The sequence below is a fragment of the Rosa chinensis genome, chromosome 5 (genome assembly GCF_002994745.2).
Source record: "Rosa chinensis cultivar Old Blush chromosome 5, RchiOBHm-V2, whole genome shotgun sequence".
In the NCBI taxonomy this organism is placed as follows: domain Eukaryota; kingdom Viridiplantae; phylum Streptophyta; class Magnoliopsida; order Rosales; family Rosaceae; genus Rosa; species Rosa chinensis.
Window position 1 is genome coordinate 6,072,836 of NC_037092.1, and position 11,060 is coordinate 6,083,895.

Consider the following 11,060-nt stretch of genomic DNA (forward strand, 5'->3'; position numbering starts at 1 on the left):
AGTGTGGTAAAAAATTTAGCCAATTTCACCATATTTTCGAATCCGATCGGATTGATCAACCGTTGTCACTTGTATGTCTTCTTGGTTTGACCGATGACATGACGACCGCGAAACGTGCTTATTTTTTCACATCACGTATGTAAATATTCAATCAATGGATATGCGTGAACATAAGATAAAAATTTCAATTTTAATTACAAATACGTTGGTCTATACCAATTTACCTTCTAAAGTTGTATGACTTATACATTGCATTTAAATTGTTAAGGTCCATTCTAAAGCAACCATGAAGTGGAAGATGAATTTGAAGAAATCAACCGCTCGATGGAGAGATTGTAATATTTCATGGTGGTTGTAAAAAATCAAGCCAATTTAGTTCTCGTTTCGAATTCGATCAACTAGGTCAAACGTAGTTACTCTTATAAACCTATATTTATATATCACACACTCCAAAGAGCAACTTCTATAAATTCAAATAAAATGAAAAAACCGACTGTGGATGTGATTATTACAATAAATTATGAGTGTGGTAAAAAATTTGGCTAATTTCACCATATTTTCGAATCCGATCGAATTGGTCAACCGTTGTCACTTGTTTCTTTAAAATATATATGCACATATTCTATATAGAAGTATGAGAATTTCCACACACATATATATATATATAAAAACACACACACACACATATCTATATCTATATCTATATATATAAAAACACACCCACACACACACACACACACATATATAAACATGTATGTGTGTATAAACATACACAATACACACACACACATATCTAATTATATATATATATATATATATATATATAAACACACACACATATCTATTATATATATATATATATATATAAACATACACACACATTTATATCTACATATATATATGTATATAAACATACACAATAAACACACACACATATCTAATTATATATATATATATATAAACACACACACATATCTATTATATATATATATATATATAAACATACACACACATTTATATCTACATATTTATAAACACACACACACACACACACATATATATAAAATAGTTTACGGGCTTTTTGACGGGCCGGGCCAAAAGCCCTGCGGGCTGGCGGGGCTCCATCGGCCCACTTGGTCCGTGGGCTTTTTGATGAGACCTATCCAAGGGTATCTTTCCTTTTTCATCGGCCGTATTAAGGCACTTAAGACATGGTTTCCTTCTACTTAGGTTCGAACCCCGAAGCTGTCAAAGTAGTCAAGGCACTGTGCTGCAATGCACAGTTAGAGCATTTCACATGCGCCGAAGGGGGTTTATCTTAGGCTTAGGAAGCCTTTGAGTTCCCCTTGATAAAGTCAAAAAAAAAAAAACATGGTTTCCTTCCGGTCCAATTGGTGTTGCCACAGGAGAACAAAAAAGGCATTGAAATTCCTGTAACTGTTCCGATGCTGGAAAAAAAAGATGTACTCTCAAAAAGATGTACTCTCAAAATGCCGGGGGGGGGCCGAGAAGAATGAAGGAATATCCAACTGACTGACACTAAAATGGTTTGACCGTCCCATGTGTGTACCAGGTTTTACGAGTAAAGGTGATTTTCCCCTACGAGATAATGGGGTATTTAGAAATGATTTGGATTTTAATTTTGGAGGAAGATTCTTCGTTACAAATTATAACAGAGTGCAAGGTGACTCGTTGCCTCTGTGCTGTGTTATGAGATTGTTATATGAAAGATTTGTTTGGGGGAAAAACAGACAAACAAACAAAGAGGATGGGTTACCAACCGGCATAAAATCGTAATTCGAAAAGCAATCTTTACAAGCTATTATGTAAGCAACGTTGTGTGCTTCACGATTGAACTGAAAGAGAGCATAGCGCGCCTCAATCATAACCGACTATTGGTTCATTTCACCTGTCACTGAGTTGCAATAACTTGGACCTCATGAAAACATAAAAAAAGTGACTGCATGCAACCAACCATGTGTAAGTGCAAACGTGTTTATTATGAAGAGACCCCTCTATTGATTCAGTATTTCAGTAACAGACAGGTTTGCAACAACCATACATGGTTTACCTCGTACTCTTAATGAGAATTTTATTAAGCGAGATACAAACGTAGCCAAAGCCCTTGCAATGTCTTAAAACCTCTATCAAGAGATAGTCATCCTAAAAGGCAAGCATATCCATTACATAACATGCACAAAGAGTAGCAAACTAAATTAAATATAGATCAGGTCTTATGTTGCCTTTAGTCGAATGCAATAGGATGACTATCTCAAATATCCATTACATAACATGCACAAAGAGTAGTAAACCAAATTAAATATAGATCAGGTCTTATGTTGACTTTGGTCGGAATGCTTGACGCTTCTGTTCCTGAGTTAACCTGAAACAGTAGTAAGGGGAAGAGAGCAAGGTTGAGTTAACCTGAAACAGTAGTCAGGGGAAGAGAGCAAGAGTTAAACCAACAGAATTTATACAGTTTCTAAAGATAAAGGGGTCTCATTTATCATATGAAAATTATAGATATTTTGTACTGTTTCCAAAGGGATTGAGAGCAAGACTCTGCGATGCAAAAGGATTAGTTTTCAACATAGTAAATGGATTTCCAATGTCCCATATGAGCCTTAGCAACCTACTTTTTCTACTCAGGTTCTATAATTGTCCTTCCTTTAATCGTTCCTCGTTGTTTCCGACTGGTATCTTCTCTCAACTTTTTTGTACATCAGGGACCTCATCCCAAGAAAACAGTAGCACAAATTATATGTCACCAACACACACACATAATAACCCTTGTATTGTTGTTGATTACAAAAATAGATCAATTATCAGCAATAAGAATAAATGAAATTCAAATAAAACTGCAAATAATAAAAGGATGTCAAAAATTGCAGATAACAATTAAACTATCAGAACGGATCAGAAAAAAACAAAAAAGCGATGTTTTCAATCTTAAATTTCTAAAGGAAGGAGATGTAGATGTACAAGTAATTAGATGCAGGAAACCCACGAAGAAATTCTTACCTGTGGAGCTGAAATTTCAGTTTGAAGGCTTCATAATACAACGGGGCCGTGTTGTATGCGAAGTAGGCTAAAGATGCAAGCCATGCGGCCTCAACAACGGCATCCGCCTTTTCAGAAAAGGCCATGGGCACGCCCCTTGAGAGACCCAAAACCTCCTTTGAGAGAGCCAAAACCTTCGACAACCCCGACATTCTCTCTATTGCGAGATCGATCTCGATTGACTACTGAGACAGTTTATATACCTGCTCAGGTTACCGAATTTCTAGTTGGGCCTTTCGTTCAATTATTTCGACGAGCCCAACACTTTATCCCAATTCCAAGTGCGTCATGCAGTCCAAGGCCCCGTTTGAGTATGGTGATTTGGACTTGAGGGTTTTAATTTCGGAAGCCCAAATACAAAGTAGCCTATTTGACACATGTCTTTTTTTTATTAAGGATTTCGATTCAATGAATTTATCTATACTATTATTAACAGAAGGGGTTTCGTTAGTCAAAACTGAAAAATGGTACCAAAATAACCCTGAAATATTAATAAACTTTCATACTCATAAAATCTATATATCTATCTATCTATACTATTATTAAGAGAATAGGCTTTGTTAGTCAAAAATATATAGAGATAGTATAGTCAAACTACAAGAGAAACAAAAAAAAAAGAAAAAAAAAAGGAAAGATAAATAAATACGTGGGAGAACTACCAACCCCATAAATAATTATCTACTGAATCTATTTTCTCTGCACATAACTATCCACTATCTGCAGTTTTTTTTTTTTTTTACAACAAAAGTTTTTCTTATACATGCATAAAGTTTTTAACCAGCCTACCCTAGTTATTTAGAAATCTCATCCTCTCTCGTTAACTCAAGCTAGCTCGCTCTCTCTCTCCACTCTGCTTTAAGGTCTTTACATATACTTATTTGTGAATTTCTGATTCTTAACCCATGATACACACACATATTGCATTAACTATACATATGAATACAACAAATTAAAAACTATTCATCTATAAAAAGTCCAATTATATACATCCTACTACAATTATATACAATAACTGGACGGTACAGAGGTACCTTTTGGTGAAATGGGGCTCCATATTCATAAAAGCCTAGCATCAAAAATTGCATTTAACTTGTTCTTCTACTAAACAACTTGTTACACATTTCCCGTCCCAATTAAATGGGGTAGTTTAGAATATAAATGTCACATGCATGTACTTTGCTATTTTTTTTTTCCAGAAGATACATGTACTTTGCTTGAATGGATAGAAACCCAACTGATGATGACCTAAAATGAAGAAATGAACAGAAACCAAAAATTGGTGTGGTTTTAAAGGGTCTTGATTTTTCTAGCTAGCCTTGAAAACATTCAACAGAAATTTTCAGTTCATTGGCAAACTTGACATGTAGCTTTTGCTATTAGGTGACCTGCTCCCCTATATATGGTCCCAACTAAATTAAGGGGGTAAGTTTATATTGACATATTGTAAATGCTCATGGATATACATGCATTTGTTGAAGTGGATGAAAGTGGGAGAAGGTCAGATATAACTGACCTACTCAAATTTTGATTGTTAACTTGTGTTCTTTTTACGGACTCACTGTGGAATGTGATTATTGAGAGACCACAAAACCATACCATTCTTCTTTTCACAAAACGATATGCGTATTATAGCTATTGATTGGTGTAATTCCTTTGTGCTGATAATTTTCCAAAGGTGGTTAGTTTAGCTAACCTTTGACTCTAGCTGTCATGTTTTTAACGATTCACCATAAGAGAATCCCTAGGCAACTTTTGGATAAACCACTGAGGTTCAGTACTCAATAGTAATCGAGTAAAGCTATTGAGGGTTGGTAGTAATCGAGTACTAGCATCAAAAACACAAATTAAGAAAAGAAAAAAAATAACTCACACATAAATATCAAAAGAAAAATTTGAATCATAAAAAGAATTTCATTCTGAATTCGGCATGAATCCAGCAAATTCATTAGCAAACATATATATATATATATATATATATATTTGAGAAATTCAAGGTAAAGAAGTAAATACGGTTGAAGTTGCAAATCAAAGTTCAAATTTGAATGCTGGATAAAGGTCCCTCTGCCTTGAATCAAAGACACGATCTTGACCTCCTCTATCTCTCTCTCTCTCTCTCTCTAACTCAGTAAAGAGATGAAGATAATTGAAAAAATTTGAATCATGCAGAGAAACCCATTTTTAATTGAATGAGAAAATCGAAGTAGATACCTTTCATGGTTAAGGATCCATCTACCTTCAAGTTATAGATCTGCTCGTTCATGTTCTCTTTGACAAAAAAAAAAAAGTTATAGATCTCGTCTCTCATCTCTCTCTCTCTCTCTCTCTAACTCAGTAAAGAGATGAATACATAAGAAAAATGGGTCATCCTTATCTATTATACCCGGAGGGATATTCCTGTGATTTCATTCCGCACGCAAAAATTAGAAAAATAAAAAAATTCTCGCGCACGGACTTGAACTTTCCTCTTGGGAAACTTTTTTTGTCCGAGTTTTGCTATTGGAACCTCTAAATTTACTCACTTGACCTCCATACTTTTTACACATCTTATCAAGTTTCCAAATACTAAATTTACTCACTAAAGTTCCTCAAATAACCTCACTCATATAATTTGCAAACAAATTATTATCTTTAAAACAAAAAACTTTGTCATTTCAATGATTTAATTACTCTATAGATTTTAACTACATATACATTTTTTAATCAAACAACATGCATAAATCTCTTTTCCAATAAAAAATAAAATTCAAACACAAGGTATTGAGTTTCAAGAATTAATTTCTAATTCATAAGAAAATAACATGAACTATTCTGCGTTCTTTTTTATAATTTTTTTCTATTTTAGCTGTGCAAAAAAAATTTAAAGAAATCATTTTTTTAATGTTTATTTTTTTTTCTCTTTTTTTGTACCTCATGATTAATTATTTAAATAACTTTTATTTTTATTTTTAGTTGCTAGCTCTTTTTTTTTGTAGCAAATATAATGGATAAACTTTTTTTTTTTTTGAATCTAAAAAGGTCAGCCATTTATTGAATAAAGACACTTACAAATTACAAAACATCAGCTGCAATTGCAGCTTGTAAAAACACTGGAACCGAAAAAAAGAACTCAGCCTGCCTAAGAGAGCAAGCATGGGTAGCCAACAAATGGGCCACCGAGTTTCCTTGTCTACCCACATGACTCATATGAAGAACACCCTGAGCTGCTCCCATAGCCCTTACATCATCAAATAGTCGGCCAAGCAAGGATGTGTTGGTCGAAACCTCAGAGATGAGTTGTCGTTGGACATTCATAGCATCAGTTTCCAAGATTATAGGTCCAAAACCATGCGCCAGTGCAAACTCAAGTGAAGCTTTACACGCCAAAATCTCTACATGCTCCGGCGATATCAAACCAGTCAATGGACTAGCGCCACCGCCCACCATGATCCCCTGCTCATCCCTAATCACAAAACCCAGCCCACCCTTCCGAGTAGCATGATGAAAAGAACCATCAACGTTAATCTTTACCAGACCAAACGGTGGAGCTCGCCACACTGCCCTTTGGTGACTTCTAGGCCGAGAAGGCTGCAAATTGTGGAACCTAAATTCCTGCAGTCTAGACCCAATACCCACACTAACATCCCCGGCTGCCCTATGATTTTGATTCCATGTCCGATCGTTCCTCTCCTTCCATATTGTAATACCCCGAAAATTGGTAATTAATTCCTAAATGCTTCGGAAATTATTAAAGAGTTCGTTGATACAATTTCGTGGTTCGTAGATGGAGCGGTAGTATTTCGGACAATTATTTATTCGAAAAGTATGGTTTTAGGGGGGGTGTGAAAGTTGACTTTTTATACGTTAGGATTCCATAAAAACTTCCTTCACGAAAGTCATAGAGTGCGTTGATACGAGTTCGTGCATATGTGGAACGAGAAAATCGGAGTTCGTATGAAGAAGTTATGAAGGATTGAATATTTGAGAAATTTCTATAAATATGAGAAAAATCCGGATTTATTCATAAATCCCAAATTTTTCCTCTTTTTATATTTTCCTCCCCAAAACTCTCCGTTCTCTCTCCTCTCCCACGCGGCAGACCCGCTCGACCCGACCCGACACCAGCGGCGCTGTCATGCGTCCTACGACCACGACCCGGCCTTCCCCGAGCTTGCCTCAAGCCGTCTAGCCACTCCCTACCATCACCTTGCACCACCGCCGCACGCAGGGCTGGATCGAAGCCCTTCACCGAGCCCCAAACCTGACCCGGCTGGTTCTCCTCCACGCCGACGTTGCTCGGGCTGATCCTCCCCGGTTTTAGGTTGTTTTCCTCCTCCTGATCATCCCCATATAGGCCTTGCATCACGATTTGGGGTGTAGAGCGCTAGATCAAGGTTTGGCTTTTTCTATGGTCCTGATTCGATCTGGAATCTGATCAGATGCACGAGATTAATCCAACTTCCAAGCTTGATCTAGGACGATCTAGACCGAATCTCGCTTAGCTCCATGTATGAAATAATGAAAGTTGATCATCCCTTCATTTTGAACAAGTTTGTAGTTGACGACTTTTGCATCGGAGGTGGTTGACCTGGCGTTGACCGCCACCATTGACCACTCGCTGACCCGCCGCTTGTGGTGGCTCGTGGCAGCGCGTCTGGCCTTATTTTTGTGTTTTGTTTTCATATTATTCATCTACGCATCGATGTAGTCGTTTTGATATATTATAAGGTAATTTTGGTGATCACATGATTAAGTTGTGAATTTTAGCGTTTTAGGGTTTTCGGTTCGATTGTTTTTTGATCCGTGAGGATTCGGCCATCCTGTTGACTTGAAATTTTGATAGATTGATCGTATAAGTATTCCAGAGACCTCAAGTGGTCTCAGATGAAGTTTCACCTCAATCGGCATTACTTTCGGAATTTTAGGGCAAATGGGAGTTCGAAATATAATCGTTTTCGATTTGTGGACTAAGTTAGGATCGTATTATACTTAGGTGATTGACGGAGCGTATTTGAGTTCTTATCTGCGGTGAGAAGACGCAGCGGGATTTTGAGGTGAGTAAATCTCACGAGGTTCATTTACGAACCGAATTATTTAATTGTTGGAATTGTTGTGATAATTGTAAATCGTTTTCAAATTTAATGCTTTGTTTGAAATAATATGAACTCGATCGACTACGGTTCATAGGGCTACGGCTCCCAGGTGTAAAAATGAATTTAAGTATAAAATGAATTTCTTGGTTTTAAAATGTGTGAACTATAGTTGGTATTAGTGGTCATTCCTGCGTGAATGACTAGGTATATATATATATATATTTACGTGGAATATATATATGTTGATGGCATGACGTGGTGATATGCGTATGATTTGTGAATTATTTGGATTATTATTCTGAGCATTTACTCTTTTCGGAAATGCAATATATCATGTGATTGATTGATTAGTTGTGTTAAATAGTATCTTGGGTTGAGTGTAACATTTTGGGTCATGTGGACTTTTAAATGTTCTGTCTGAGGACCTTTAGTTACATTGGTGATCGAGGCACATATATTGTATACTTGAACCTCGGCCGAGGTGTCAGGTTACAATTCAGTTAGAGCTCTAGTCTGTCTGCTAAATGTACGGCTTAGGGGATAATTTCGCGTTATCGTGCTCTTGGGTACATTGTACTGCTTGAGGGATAACTTTGTGTTACCGTGCCCTTGAGTACACATTTTTAAAAGAGAGTTTCAAGTGGTTTCTTTCTTTTGTTGTCCAAGAGGGACTTGATTTTCATATTATGGGTGAGTTGAGATAATATGAATTATATTGTTTGATTCAATTGATTGGTTTGATTGTAATCTCTTGAACTAAAATTCGACGCAGGAATTACTATAATTTGAATTGGGTGACTTTGGTGATCTCCTGAACTAAACTTTCGATGCAGGGATTACTAATTGTTACCTAGTGTGATTATATGTTTGGTTGTGTTTGTGGAGTTAAATGTTGTTACTTTAGTTTATCTCACGAGTTGAGAAATTATAAGCATGAGTGACGTGAGTCATTTTAATTGAGTTTACTCATACCGGCTGAAAAAGCTTACCAGGTTTGTTTTGTTCATTCCTGGTGCACTATTCTATGATGTAGGGGTTATTGTGCAGGTTAGAATATCGATTAATCGTCATCAAAGCTGAGATGTACGTTCAGTAACGTGGACGTGGATGAGTACTCTTAGTTTTAAGTCTTCCGCTGTGTAATGAGTTGTGGTGGGTGTGTTTACTTATTGAATTGTCAAACAGTTTAATTTGTAAACCATCTGTAGTGTAATATGTGACTCTAAAGAACGAATCCGTATTGACATTGTGAGCTCAGTTTGTTAGTTGCTTAATTTATAACAAAAATTTTCTATTTTGTTTTTCTTGTGTTCGTTAAGTTTCGCGTTTTGGATTCGAATTTCTTTATTCGAAATTCGGGGTGTGACACAGATTCCCCATAATGAAAAGAGAAGTTCTCCCAACTAAGTTAACGACAATTGTTGTACACACTAAGCCAACCAAGTAAGAACATCGTCAGCCATATTACTAGGGTTATAGCAAAGCTGCTTTAGGAGAGCATTCTTGCGGAGCACAACTTGAGTAAAAACACAATCCCGACATAAATGAAGGGTAGTTTCGTGTTGAGTCTCACACAACACACACCTGTGCGAATCCAATACCACCCTCTTCGAAGCCAAGCTACCCAAAGACGGAAGAATATCCAAACACACGCGCCAGATATGTATTTTAGCTTTGTTTGGAATAACCACTTTCTAAATCTTCTTCCAAAAACCCATCCCAACTGGGAGCTGCAAAGGATTGTAACTAGAAGAGTTCAAAAAAGCCGACCGATATGTAGTCTTGAGTGAGAACCTCCCATTCCTGGAGAGTTTCCAACATAACCTGTCCGGCACATCTCGTCGACTCAATGGAATTGCAGCAATCACTTCTGCTTCCTCCACCCAAAAAAACTCATTTAACAGTGGATCATTCCAACTCCCAGTTTCGAGCATAAGCTCACTTACTTTTCTAACCTCCCCCGTCGCACCCAAATTGGTAGGTCTCCCCAAAGGCAACTCTACAACCCAATGATCCGAGAAGATGTCCAGTTTTCGACCATTACCCACCTGCCAGTAACAGCCTCCTTGAAGGAGCTCTTGAGTGGAGAAAATACTTCGCCACGAGTAAGACGGCGAATCATAGGTAAAGCCTCCCAAAAGGAATGATTCTGGAAGTATTTCGCGTTGTATATACAGGCAATAAGAGAAGTAGGATTCTGCAAGATTCTCCATGCTTGTTTTGCTAGCATGGCAGAATTAAAATTGGAGAGACTACGAAAACCCAAACCACCCACTTCCCTCGGATTACAAAGAGCATTCCAATTCTTCCAGTGGATCTTCCTCGTATCCAGCGTACTTCCCCACCAAAACCTGGCACACACTATTGTTCCAGGTCCTCACAGAAACTCTTGGTAAGTTGGAAGACACTCATAGCATAAGTGAGGAGAGCCTGAGCCACCACCCTGATCAAAATGTCTTTTCCTGCCCCACTCAACAATTTACCTTGCCAAGCCGAAAGTTTCTTAGACAACCTTTCCTTGATATACTGAAAGGTAGACGTTTTTTTTCCTCCCCACATAAGTGGGAAGGCCTAAATATTTGGCATGAGATTCCACAACCTCCACCCCCAATAATCCCGAAATATCATGTTGGAGATCAATATGCACATTTTTGCTAAATACCACTGAGCTCTTAGCAAAATTAACAACCTGTCCAGACGCTTTCCCATAAGTATCCAACACTTCCTGTATAACAGAACAAGATTCCACCGAAGCCTGTGCATATAACATACTATCGTCCGCAAACAGCAAATGGTTCACCAAAGGTGCATTAGAGCATACCTCAATACCCGGTAAGGAACCTGTGATCCTCCTCTGTTGAAGCAAGGCTGAAATACCCTCGGTTCCAAGAAGAAAAAGATAAGGTGACAGAGGGTCCCCTTGTCTCAACC

At 37.4% G+C, this 11,060-nt stretch overlaps 1 long non-coding RNA gene across 2 annotated transcripts; it reads right to left on the reverse strand.

Moving 5' to 3' along the window:
* Positions 1–2,066: 2,066 nt before the first annotated feature.
* On the reverse strand, positions 2,067–5,378 carry LOC112201353. 2 transcript variants are annotated; one of them, XR_002936724.2, is made up of 3 exons: positions 5,269–5,283; positions 3,022–3,426; positions 2,067–2,383 (listed from the first exon to the last, which is right to left on the reverse strand). It is a non-coding gene; the product is annotated as an uncharacterized LOC112201353 (long non-coding RNA). The 2 variants fall into 2 exon arrangements; XR_002936723.2 differs by having other exon boundaries at positions 3,022–5,378.
* Between the last annotated feature and the right edge of the window lie 5,682 nt (positions 5,379–11,060).